General features: G+C 44.6%; 1 long non-coding RNA gene across 1 annotated transcript in view; it reads left to right on the top strand.

Moving 5' to 3' along the window:
• Window positions 1-8,625, top strand: part of LOC127686757 (uncharacterized) — a 28,599-nt gene extending 19,974 nt beyond the window's left edge. Inside the window, exons 2-6 of the long non-coding RNA XR_007978239.1 lie at window positions 3,411-3,493; window positions 4,524-4,627; window positions 5,693-5,845; window positions 6,373-6,562; window positions 8,306-8,625. This is a non-coding gene — a long non-coding RNA (uncharacterized LOC127686757). The remainder of the gene's footprint in view (window positions 1-3,410; window positions 3,494-4,523; window positions 4,628-5,692; window positions 5,846-6,372; window positions 6,563-8,305) is intronic.
• The last annotated feature ends 3,694 nt before the right edge of the window (window positions 8,626-12,319 follow it).

Below are 12,319 nucleotides of genomic sequence, written 5' to 3'. Positions count from 1 at the left end.
AGAGTGTTGTAAGGATGTCAGCGAGCTGGGGATGTGGGTTGGTAGAGCGCTTGACTCGCAAACACAAAGCCTGGGGTTCGGGCCCCAGCACCCCTATAAGCTGTGTGCTGCCCCAGGCCTGTGATTTCAGTTCTCAGCCTATGAAGGTTGAAGGATCAGAAGTTCAAGTTCATCCTTAGTTATACAGAGAGTGTGGGGCCTTGCCTCAAACAAACGTGTTTGATCTGTTATGAAAGGAACAGACCGGTGGTTCTCACCCTGTAGGGGTGACATCATCATCCTTCCGCAGGGGTCCCCTAGAATCATTGGAAAACACAGATATCTACATTGTGATTCATCACAGTAGAAAAATTGCAGTTATGAAGTAGCAACGAAAATAACGTTGTGGTTGGGGGGTCACCTCAATATGAGGAGCTGTATTGAAGGGTCGCAGCATCAGGAGGGTTGAGAGGCACTAGGCTGGACTTTATCTAGCTGTTCTTAGCAGCCGGATCAGCATTAACATAGGGACGCCTCGTGAGAATCTCTCTAGGAATGAAATGACAAAAAGGCTCGTGGATTTCAACCAAAATATGGACACCCCCCCACCCCCGGGTTCTTTTAAGAAAGGTCTCAGTGTTGAGATTTTCTTTAATGTTGCTTGCAAGCTCAGGGCAGCTTAAACATATGTTTGTGAATACAACTCTGTACTTGTTTTTTCTTGTGGGGGGAAAAATTCTACTCCCAGATGTAAGTGGAACCTAAAATGTTCAAAAGTATAGGGCAAGGTTAGGTCTTTCAATGTAGTCCTTTTGTAGAGGGAAGTCTCCAGAAGCCTTCTGCCCACCCCGCAAAGGGTTCACATGGGAGAAAAGTACATGCTTTGCAAATTCTACGTCTTGACTGCCTACAAATGCCTGTAATTTTGAGGCTGTTGTGGAAGCTATATTTCTATATTGCCCTATGCAATAAAAAAAACCAAACATATGGCAAAGACTGTTTTCCAGCTTCCTAGGTTTCATTTATTTATTTTTATTATTTAAATTATGTGTAGGTATACCCATCTGCACATAGGAGATGGAGTTATGGAGAGTATTGAGCTGTCTCACATGGACGCAGGAAACGGAACTCAGGGTGTCTGGAAGAGCAGCAAGTGCTCTAGCCACAGAGGCATCTCTCTGCCCACTCAGTACCCTAGGTGGCACTGAATGAAAGCGTCAGCAGATCGGACTCACAGTTGGCAAGGTTGTCTGTCATCTTAACACTGTTAGTTCTAGATGTTTAGAATCGGCACTAGGGAGACACATAGGCAGTTGTAGTAAAACATTCAAGGGCTCACGTGCTCTCTCCCTGGTTCCGCGTCGGCTTGGAGGTTGCTATTCGTGGTTAGAGAAAACCCAACAGCGGCCAAGGCCCTTTTATGAAAGGTTTTGAGAAGATCAGTTTACATTTACGCTGGAAGTTTGTGTTTGAGCAATGGTTGGCAGGTGAGGTTTTGTTTGATAACCTAACTCGAAGACTTTTAAAATGCATGTGGGAATTCTATGTGGGATCTCTCGAAAATGAAGACATCTATGTAGAGTCACAGCTGTCCTCTCTTTCCTGTTCTGCTCCCCGCCCCGCTTCATTAGCTCTCCCTTCCCCACTCCCCTCCTTCTACTCTCTTGGATCTGCATGTTCCAGCCACCAAGCGAGCCCCCTTTATGTCTTAGCGCCTTTTTGAATCCTGTCTATTCCTTTGGGGACACTGTCCCTTCATTCCTAACCTGGAAGAATCTTATTGTTTCATCTTAAATGTCATCTGCTGAGACTCTCTCTGCCAGCAATTATTTTTTTAAATTTACATTGGCGTTCTGCCTCCGTGTATGTCTGTATGAGAATGTCGGATTCCCTGAAACTGGAATTATAGACAGTTGTCAGCTGCCGTGTGGGTGCTGGGATTTGAACCCTGGTCCTTTGGAAGAACGGCCAGTGCTCTTAACTGCCATCTCTCCAGCCTGCAGTCAGCAATTTTATCTAAAAGTTCTTTCCATTATGCTCACTTGTTGCACCATGATTACTTTCTTCATAGGACTTGTTTAGTTTGTCACACATGTGATCGTCTTTAGTGCTCATTCCCTGGTTTACTGGCTTACAACACAACCAGACTGAGGAAAAGGACCTTTTGGGATGCTTCATAGCTGACGTCTAGCTGTGATCACGTTTAGATGTGCAGAAAGTTAAGTGACCAGCTCATTGGTGAGGTCATTTTCAACACCCATCCAGTTTGATTTTTTTTCTTAGATCTGGTACGTGTATGTGAGTGTTTTGCCTGCATGTTTGTTTGTGTATCACTTGCATGTTTGGCATTGGATTCCCTGGAACTGGAATTATGGATATTTGTGAGATACCGTGCTCGTGCTGGGAACCAGCAAGTGCTCTTAACCACTGAGCCGTCCCTCCAGCTCCTCTATCCAACTTTTAATCCTTTCCGCCCACAATGATTTCTAGAACTTTCTGAGACTGAGAGCTCAGCAACACGGTAGATAACTGGGGACAATGATATGTGGTTGGTGCTATTTGATTGACCTTACTTATGTTCCGAGTGTTAACCGAATCTCCCTCTTCTCTCTGCTGCTGCTGTCCAGACCTACTACAGGGTGAATGTCCGGCTATGACCTGGGTCACTGGCTAAAGAGCTTCTCACATATATTAACTCATTTAATTGATATAAAATCCCAGAAGATGGTTTTTACTGTCCTCATTTTAGTAATGAGGAAACAGCTCAGAAACATGATGTTGCCTGGGCAGAGATAACATAGTCGGCGATACCTGCCACCTTCTTCCTTCCTGTAAGAACTCCACGAGGAGAGTTTTTCCCACATGTGGTCCCGGTGAAATTCGCGAACATTGTTTTTAGTGTTCTCAATGAGCAATTTCAATGCAGTTGAAAGGTGTCAGTGAAGGGTTAGTTTAGACAAAGGAGAGAAGGAAAATGAAGCCCTAGTGATGCTCTGGGGTCAGATGAGTCCGCAGGCATTTTCTGTACGTAAGTGCTTTCATTATGGTAACTGAGAAATTCAGGGGAGGGGAAATTACTAATTTACCATGGTTATGCATGCCAGCCACCCTCTCCTCCCCCTCTCATGACTGTCAACTAGGGTTGGAAAATGTTTTCAGCGATTTAAGTCACTTACGTTCATGTCTCCAGTTTTTTAGGAGGGAAGAAAATGTTGAGCATTTGTTAGGAGAAAGTGCTTTCTCGCCTCTTTAGGACAAGGAAGGTTTTATGAAGCCTCTCCACTCCCTGCCATGCTCTGGGATCCCATGTTGTCCTCATGGTTTGCTAGCAGGGCAGGCAGGACCTAGGCTTGGAATTGTGACTGGTCTAGAGGATGACACAGGGGGAAGCTGTGGGATCTGAATTTCCATGCCCTCACCTTCCCACACAGACGCTGCACTAACTCTGAAGTGACTGTGTGAAGCAGTGGCGGTTGGGAACGGATTCCTTCATAGAAGCAGAACTCAGGAAGGGGTAAGTGTCTTAATGAAAACATCCGCAGTAAGTAGTCATAGCTTCCTTGTCACCAAAGGTCCTAAGCAGACAGTATTCCACCTGCCTCAGTATTCCTGAGTGCTGCGGTTAAAGGCCTGTCTCACCAGTGTTTGCATCTTGAGCTTCTTAACCTCTAGAACCGTAAAGTTTAAGTTTATGGTTACAAATTACCAAGTTTGGGGCATTTTGTTGCAGTAGCTCAAACAGTGTAAGGGAGATGGAGAGTCTCCCCACATACTTGTAAAAGTAACTTCTTTTCTTCATCCAACAGGCACAAGTATCATATTATTTCTTTGTTCTTTTGTGAACACACACACACTATCTCTCTTTCCCCACCACCACATATATATTTTTTGCTTTGCTTTCTTTCTTACTTTTTTCCCCTTTTCTGTCCAAGACTCGCTTGAGTTACGTATGTAGCTGAGGATGAGGTAGGTTATCCCACCATATCCAACGTATGTAGCATTGGGCATTGAACCCAAGGCTTCATGCATGCCAGACAAGCATTCTTCAACTGCTTGTTGAATACTCAGAGGTATTCCTACCTCTGAAGTGACTTTTAAAAAAATGTATTTTGGTGGTGGTGGTGGTGGCGGCGGCGGCGGGGGGGGGGGGGGGGGGGGGGGGGCGGGGGGAGGGGCGCATGCATTTAATCCAGCACTTGGGAGGCAGAGGCAGGTGGATTTCTGAGTTTCAGGACAGCCAGGGCTACACAGAGAAACCCTGTCTCAAAAAAAAAACAAAAACAAAAACAAATGTATTTTATGTTATGTACTTTGTATGTATCTAAGTGTATGCGCGTGTACCACATGTATTATGCCCAGGGCCTGCTGAGGTCAGAAGACAGCAGCACATTTCCTGGGACTGGATTTAATAGATGGTTGTGAGCCTCTATGTAGATCCCAGGAATCAAAGCTGCCTCCTCTGCAGGAGGAGCCAGCACTCTTAACTAGTAAGCCATCTTGTTTTCTTTCTGTTGTTTCTTTTCTCTTTTTGTTTTTCGAGACAGAGTTTCTCTGTGTAGTTCTGACTGTCCTGGAACTTACTCTGTAAATCAGCCTGACCTTGAACTTATAGAGATCCACCTGGTTCTGCCTGAGTGATGGATTAAAGGTGAGTTCCACTACTTCCTGACTTCCATGGAAGATCTTAAATATTCCTGTATCTCCAATGTAACTCTGGTTAGGCCCAAATTCACTATGTAGAGCAAGCTGGCGTCAAACTGCCAAGATTCTTCTACCTCTGCGTTTGGGTGCTGGGGTTACAGTCTTGGGCCACTATGATCAACCCTCCTTAGCGTGTGTCACCACAGCCCAGTGCTCTGAGCCATCTTGTCAACCCCTCTGAAGTGACTTTTTAAGTTCCTATCTCTCTAGGACTTCTACTTGAGGCAGAAATATCACGTTGATTGAATGTGGTACTTTAACTTAAGAAAAAAAAAATCTTTGCCTTTGTTTAAAATAGCCATTTACAATGAATCACAATCTGAAGTTCAAAGAGACCTTTGGAGATCTTATTCTTTAGCTATTAAAAAAATCACAGAAGAGTAAAAAAAAAAAAATCCAGCAGTTATTGAAAACCATATACAGACCCAGATCAGTAACCCATGGTAGGAAAACTATTCAGCAATATGGGTAAACTGCTGCTGTTTACCCGGGAAAGCTTAGGTGATTCTATCTGAATCAATTGTCTGTTACAATGAGGATCAGACAAACAAAAAGCTAAACACAAGCACATACAACTCTATTGTATTTACATACAGTTTCAAAACAGGTAAGACCGATCAGTGGTGCTGGAAGCCAACCAACCCTCTGTGGGGCTGTGTAGTACAGTTGCTCAAAAAGAAGCAGCAGAGAGGCGTTTGGAATTCTGGGACTGTTTTCTTCTTTGAACAGACCACAGTCCAGGGTGCGTTTGATTGTGAAAATTTATCAAGCTACAGACTCAACAAATTGGGCACTTTCAGTATGTTAATTATACTGCCCAAAGCATTGGAAAGAAGTAAGAGCACGGGTTTGAGGGAGGGACTGGGTTGCTGGCAGGCATCCCAGCATCCTTCACTTCAGACATGATGGCAACCTCCACTCTATTCTGTCTCACCCTGGGTGGTGGGTGGTGGGAATGAGGGGCAGGCTCCAGGGAGACACGGTGGTCTCTAATTACACTTTTTCCTTTTAGAAGCTGGAATCCCCCTCAAAAGGACTTTAAATGATAGCCCATGAAAGAACCTCCTTGATGTCATTCCTGACAAATTCCTCCAGTCAAGTGAATAACCCTCCACCTCAGCACACCGCCACTCTGCCTGCCAGGCCTGGGCAGTGGCACCCAGAGGTTTGGATTGCCACAGTCCTGCTTCTCTCCTGTCCTTGGGCAGGGTCCTTTCTCTGAGCTTCAATCTCTACCTGACAAAATGAAGCTGAGACTTAAGTGACGCTCCCTGGAGATCACCCTGACTGCATATGCACTGAAGGGGTTGTACTTACATTATCTCTGAGTTTTGTTCTGCACTGTAAGTAGTATTTTAATTTTCAGAATGAGGAAACCAAAACCTTAAAAAAAAAAAAAAGCAAGATCACACACAAATATTGAGTGATAGGGCAGGTCTTGAATTCTGGCCATTCATTATGAGCCCAAGCGGCCCATCTCTTTCAGATACCGCCTCAGGTCATCCAGGATGCTATTCTGCTGTGGTTCAGGGACCTGGGGACAGGGTTGGTTGAGTGGTGTCATTTCAAAATGATAATATCTCTCATTATTTTGAAGTTCTCCTGGCTTTAGCTCCTGAGAAGCGATTGTTCCTCCCTCCCTCGTGAATCGATAAACTGCAGTCTTCATCAATCTTCTTCCTCTGTTTTCAGATTGCCCGATGTCGATGACCAGACACATATCTAGCTGTGGCCTTCCCTGAACCAGCTGTGGCTTGCTTTGGGGGCCATCTGTGTTCAGAATCGGTGCATGCATGCATGAGAACAGAGGGTCTCTGTCTACACCAACTTTCCTAGATCTGTCTCTGGTCCTGGGGTCCCAAGAAGCAACTTCAGGTTGCAGGTACAGCATCTTGTTGGGCAGGACTGAGGATGCAATCTTCATGAGTTAGAATAAGAGACAAATACAGGCTTCTTGTAAAATAAAAATAAGGATTTTAATGTTATGGTTTAATGTTTACTCAGCTGTGGGCCTGTATTAGTTACTTTTCTGTTGCTGTTACAAAACACTAGGACCAAGGCAGGAAGGTTCATTTGGGATTATGGTTCCCAAGAGTCCATCATGGGAACAAGTGACAGAAACAGAAGCTGGGAATTCATATCTTGGGCTGTAAACAGGAAGCAGAGATGGCGATGGGGAATGGCATGTGGCCTTTAAACCTAAAATCCTACCCTCAGAGACAACTCTGAAGTAGAAATTTCTGATTTCTTTGGATACTCAGTAGTGTCATGTGATGTTTTCTGGAAACTATATTATGAGAGTATGTTTTTGCTGAAGCAGACACATGAGAGGATGTTTTACTTAGAACAGACATGTAGTGTTTTTCTGGAAGCAGCCTGGAAAAAGGGCATGTGGTGTTTTCTAGAGCCGATGCTTGGGAGGACACATTTGGAAAGGATATAAGTATAACCCAACAGACAGTAGACAAGGCTGTGTGCTATTGGTACATCTTTGCTGGTCATGGTTGCGCTTTGCTGCCGCTGGTCTTTGCTGACGATGCTGTCTGGTATTGGTTCGCTTCGCCATTCTTTGCTGGTTATCATTTGTCATGACTTCACCACCAAAGAACTTCTGGTGTTTCTGCAGCTTCTTGCCACTTCAGTGAACTCAGGGTGATTGGCAGAATCTTATGGTTTCTTCCAGATCGACCTTCTGTTGCTAATTCATGAATGATGTTTGCAAATAGATTGAGCTACTGCTGCTGATTTATATGAACTGAACTGCTGATGTCTTGACCATGCAGACTGGGCAAAGAACTATTTCTAAAAAAGGTCTGCATCCTCCTTTGCTCTATTAACCTTTCTAGGGTTAATAGAGCAGGTCTACTTCCCCCATATCCTTTCTTTTCAAACACCTCTAGTGGGTGGTGGGCTAGAAGAAAGGTTAAAGTATTTAAGAACCCTTATTATAAGTAGGTTTTGAAGAATCTAATCTTATACAACTCCTCCAGTGAGACTACACCTCCTAATCTTTCTGAGTCATTGTTAGCAACTGGTTACCAAGTTTCCACACAACTGACTCCTGAGGGAGAGATTCTTATTCAAACTGTCGCATTTGACTCTCTTAGACCTGAGCATAACATAATGCAAAATACATTTAGTCCTGAAGTGGAAACTTATGGGTTCTTTGGAGAGTCAGTTGTGTTAGATAGTATTTTGCCAGGACAATCGCATGAAGGAGTGTTTTCCTGAAGTGGATACAGGTGAAAGACTAAGGCAGATTCATGAAGCAATGTTTCACTGAAGCAGACATAGGAGAGAGGATGTTCTGCTAAATCATATGTAAAGGACATGTGCTGAAGGGTTCTTTGCTAATAGCACACACGTATTGGTCCTCTTTACATTGTATAGCTGAGTTCCATTTGTCAGGACTCTGTGGACTCGGGCTGATTAGATGCACATGCTGCGGTAAGACACGTGCTGAGGCACATGGCACATGGATGACACATGATATTTGGAGGGTATAAATAGGACTCCACAAAGTGACGGATTCAGAGCTTGGCTTGCTGATATAGCTAGTTGTGTAACACTTGTGGGTCATGAGTCTTTGCTGATCTCCTGGTGTCCCTCTGGGTTCCTCCTGCAGGCTGAGGCTGAAGCCTGGCTGTCTCTGCTAAGTCGTGCCACTGCTGCTGATTCGTGTTGCTAACCCGACTCTACCCAACTGGGCTGCTGTTGTATCTGTGAAGTGTTTGTGAGTGGATCAAGCTGCCACTGCTGACTGTGAACTGAACTACTGATTTATCAACAACACAGATGGGAGTTGCTCTAAAGAACCTTTCTAAACAGGTCCACTTCCCCCATATCCTTTCTTTCCTACTACCTCTGGTTGGTGGTGGGCTATAAGGGAGGTTAAAGTGTTTAAGAACCATCATTGAAAATAAGGTTTGAAAAAATTAAAGTTACACAGTCCTAATTAAAAAGTCCCATAGTCTTTTATAGTCTCAACAGTATCTAAAAGTCTAAAGTCTTTTCTCAGATTCCAGGAAATCTCTTATTTGTAACCCCTTGTGAAATAGAAAGCAAATTATGTGCTTTCAACACTCAATTCACACAATATGCATTACCATTTAAAAGAGAAGTACTAGGGGCATAGGAATAGGGTAGGAAATATTGGACCAAAGCAAGACTGAAACCCAGCAGGACAAACTCTACATTTTACAGTACAAGGTCAAAAGGTGCAGATGGCTCTACCTCCAGATTTACTGCCTGAAACGTGTGTCTCTCTCTTGGGCTGACTCTACTCTCTGTGTACAGAGATCTCATCGATCTGGCATCTCCAGCATCCTGGGAGCTCTGGTGAGACCAAACTTCACTTCCATGGCTTTAATAATGACCTCTTGGAGCCTCCATGCAGGGACTTCACTGACAGGTGTTAGCTGGCTTCAGTAGCTCTCTGAAATTAGAGAAGAGGCTATGACTTTGTTACTTGTGCACCTTTGCCCCTGGATGACACTTCGAGTCCAGATGCCAGGCTGGAATGGACCCTGGCTTCGTGAGGCACACAGCTTTTGTTTGTTGTTACTTCATAAGCATTTCCTTTCACGATGTAGAGGCTTGGTCTTGGCCCCTTCCTGTTATTCCTGCAGATTGTGTCTTTCCTTAACAGTCCTGATCCCCTTAGCAACTACAGCCTCTCTTGAAGCACATGCCTTGACTAAAACGTCAAGCTGGTCTGAGTTCTTTTCCTCTTCAAATTGTAGTTTATGTATTTCTTTCTATCCTGTTTGCCCATTTCATTATAGATGTGTGTAAGAGTGATTACTAATAAGTATGCCACAGAGTTAATATCAGGCTGTTTGAAATCTTCTCCACTAAACAAACTAGTCTGTTACAGCTATCTATCTATCTATCTATCTATCTATCTATCTATCTATCTATCTATCTATCTATCTATCTCCCTGTCTATCTATCTACCTATCTACCTCCCTGTCTATCTATCTATCTATCTATCTATCTATCTATCTATCTATCTATCTATCTATCCATCCATCCCCTCCACTATGTCTGTCTGTCTGTCTGTATGTCTGTCTGTCTGTCTGTATGTATGTATGTATGTATGTATCTATCTATCTATCTATCTATCTATCTATCTATCTATCTATCATCTATCCACTTATCTATTTATTTATTGGCTTTCTGAAACGGGGTTTCCTTGTGTAGCTCTATCTGTCCTGTAACTCACTCTGTAGACCAGGCTGGCCTTGAACTTAACTCTCCTTCCCAAGTGCTGAGATTAAAGGCATGCACAACCACCTACCAGTTGTCTGTTACTTTTAAATTTAGTCTCAGATAAGTTCTGGGGACAAGAACAGAAAGCAGCCACATTCTTTGCCAAAATATCATACATGAAAAATCTTTAGTTCAGTTCCAAATGTTATTCTCCCAGAATCTCCTGATCTGAGCCTCTTTGGTCTGTAAACTCTCAGTAGCACTATTTTTCAAATTCCTTCTAAGAAGGCTCATTAACTCTACCAACAGCATGCAATGGATTTTCTAGTCCAAAGTTCTAAAGTCTTCCAAATCCCTCCAAAAACCAATATGGTTGGGGCTGGCATTGCAATAGCCCACCTGTACCAACTTCCGTATTAGTTGCATTTCTATTGCTGGAACAGAACACTATGATCAAGGTAAGTTGTAGATGGAAAGGGGTCTTTGGACTTCTGGTTCCAGAAGGGTTAAAAGTCCACCATTACAGCGAGTCACAGGCATGGTAGCAGGAAATGGAGCTGAGAGCTCACATCTGGACACAAGTAGGAGGAAGAAAATGAATCCTGAGAATGGCTCTGAACCTGAAGCCCTAAAGCCCACCCCAAGTGACATGCTTCCTCCTAGAAGGCCACATCTCCCAGAAGACCACACCTCCAAGAAGGTCACACCTCCCAGAAGGTCATAGCTTCAGAAGGTCACACCTCCCAAAAGGTCACAGCCCCAGAAGGCCACAAACATCTGAACCTGGGTTGTGGGGTGGGGGAGGGCAGTGTCACCACAGATCACCACAGATCCCTTTTGCCTATGAGATCTTATGTCTGTCTCTTGAATCTTGCCTCGTAATTTTGTTAGATGGAGGGCTGAGGTTTGTGCTCATGGATCCTCGTTGAGGCCCTGCCTGATTTCTTGGGTTTTTTTCCTTTAAGGGATTAGAGGGTCAGTGAAGCCAGGGCCTGATGTATTCAGGAGGCAATTGGAGTGACTGTGGCAAGCTGAGGTCTGGCTTACCTCAGGCGCTGTGGTCTGATGGCTCAGCTCGACAGCAGTTTGTGGCGTTGATGGAGTAATTGAGGTAGAGATGAGGACACGTGTCTCTGGGGAAGCCTAGAAGGCTGTGGGAAACTTGGGCTTTGAGGCAGAGCGGGGACTAGAATTCTGCAGACTAGAATTCTAGTATAGACTCAGCCTGACTTATCAGCGGCTTCCAGTGCTTTGGAGAGAAGGTCCTGGTGTCTGAGGAAGCTCTGGGACTGTGCTAGCCCAGGAACTCCCCAGCTTCTTTCGTCTCTAGTGAAGCTGATGCCTACTGTCTCTCTTCTTCAGTAAGTCTGCTTACTTGATTTATGCTCCAGTCAAGCCCTTCTGTGTGGGGACCGCCATTCTTGCTGCTCTCCCTCTCACGTCTTTATCCTTTCACCAGATCCTCCTAGTCCAGGAAGAACACAGGGCTCAGCCTTAGAGAGAGCAGGGCAGCAATTCTGGCTCAGACTGGCTGTGTGACCAGAGCCAAGTTACTTCTCTGAATCTTGGTTTTCCACCTATAAAATGGAATAATAAACGTATCTGACCTTTAAACTGGATATGAGGGCTAAGGAAACAAGATAACTAGAGCACCTGTCATGGGGCAAATGCCAAATAAAATAAGTGTTAGCGGTAGATATAGCATAGGAGTAAGGAAATGATTGCTGCCAACAGAACTTGTGGTATGCAGCATTAAAGTTTCTGAAGTGTGGGTGTGAGAGTCAAAATGAGCTAGTATCTGAGGTACCGGTGCCTGGAAAGTCTGCTTCCTGGGCCGTTCTCCCTACCGATTCTCCTCCAGGGCTCTGACCGGGCCCTTACCTGGGCTGTCATCTCTAGAAGACCTCATAGCTCTCATTGGAGGACTCTCTACCCATCTTCCCATTTTAAAGCAGAAACCCAGGCCAGAGTGAGCCCCATCCCCTTGCCTCCTGGTTCTGGAGTGCCCGTCACCCCTGAAATGTCCTCCTCCATCTCCACATGGGCAGCAGCCTTCCTCCCGGGAACAGCAAGTCGGCCTCATCCGATGTTGTTTATGTAATCCTTCCCTGAAGTAACAAGGTGTTTACTGTTGCACAAACACATTTTGGTTTAACGGCTGACAGTAAAACTGTCTGATAAAGTTTGATTTAGCGAAAGAAAGCAAAATAAATCTGGGGACACAGAGAGCCGTAGGGAAGAGGGGCTGTTGAGTCTTTATAAAAGGGGCAAGGGAACATTGGCCAGGAGCTAATCTGTATTAGCCTGGCTGTTCTCTCTGCCCTCTTCCTAAAGTCCCTGGGCGGTCCCCCTTTCAACAAGTTCACTGAGATCCCAGAGATCCTGATCAATTGTGCACTCTGAATCCTGGAATTCCCTCGTGTGGCGC

This window comes from Apodemus sylvaticus, chromosome 6, assembly GCF_947179515.1.
Source record: "Apodemus sylvaticus chromosome 6, mApoSyl1.1, whole genome shotgun sequence".
Lineage (NCBI taxonomy): Eukaryota > Metazoa > Chordata > Mammalia > Rodentia > Muridae > Apodemus > Apodemus sylvaticus.
The sequence above is the reverse complement of the archived record's forward strand: the minus strand, read 5'-3'. Positions and strand labels throughout refer to the sequence as shown.